We start from the raw sequence: 798 nt of genomic DNA on the forward strand, positions 1-798 counted from the left end.
GTTTACGAGGAATGATGAAAATGTAAAATAAAAATGTAAAGAAGTAAAGTAGAAGGTGACGAGTGTAGAGGAATACATGATAATAAATAGCCACAAGAAGTAAATGGAATTCATATTTAGTTGTTTATTGCACTGTATAGTTCCTTTGTGGTTTAGGATTCGTAGAATTCATAGGAACGGGAAAGATAATGATTATAGATTGAGCTAATTTGGAATAGGTAGAATTGTGAATGGGGCTTCGTTAAAGTACTATCAGATGTGACAATGGTAGATTTAATTCAATGTATAGTGACCAGGCAGAGTACAGTAGTTTTAGTGTACAGAAACCTAGTGTAGTGACAGGTGATAACTATAGTTGTTTAGCTTTAGATGATTGCTGCAACCTCGGTACCTGTCAGCATTCTGTCTAAGGCCAGTAACCTTCCACCATGTAAAGTCTAGTAGAACAGGGCTTGTAGACTGCTTGGACAATGATATTGTTAAAAAAGGAGCTAGTCCAAACTTTGTGATAATCACACTAAGCTGTTGGTTGACACTCTTGCTAGTTGTCATGGAATTTTGATATAACTCGTAGTCAGGTGGATAACAAGGGGGTGAGATTGCCAAGAAAGAGCAATATGTATTGCTATTTATGTTTTTCCATTGCTTACCCCTTGCTTTTCCTAGTGTGTTCCATGGCCTCCCCAACTATATGAGGAACATTAATGTTTATATGTTTTATAGTGTTGCTCTTTTTTGTGTAAGAATGATAACTTACTTACTATGAGGAGGATCAAAGTAGGATCCTTTGAGGAGGAT

At 36.3% G+C, this 798-nt stretch overlaps 1 protein-coding gene across 1 annotated transcript in view; it reads left to right on the plus strand.

The window, feature by feature from the left end:
• Positions 1-798, plus strand: part of LOC119590743 (polycomb group RING finger protein 3-like) — a gene marked incomplete in the record, with an annotated part of 4110 nt that overhangs the window by 221 nt on the left and 3091 nt on the right.

Source organism: Penaeus monodon, chromosome 27 (genome assembly GCF_015228065.2).
Source record: "Penaeus monodon isolate SGIC_2016 chromosome 27, NSTDA_Pmon_1, whole genome shotgun sequence".
Lineage (NCBI taxonomy): Eukaryota > Metazoa > Arthropoda > Malacostraca > Decapoda > Penaeidae > Penaeus > Penaeus monodon.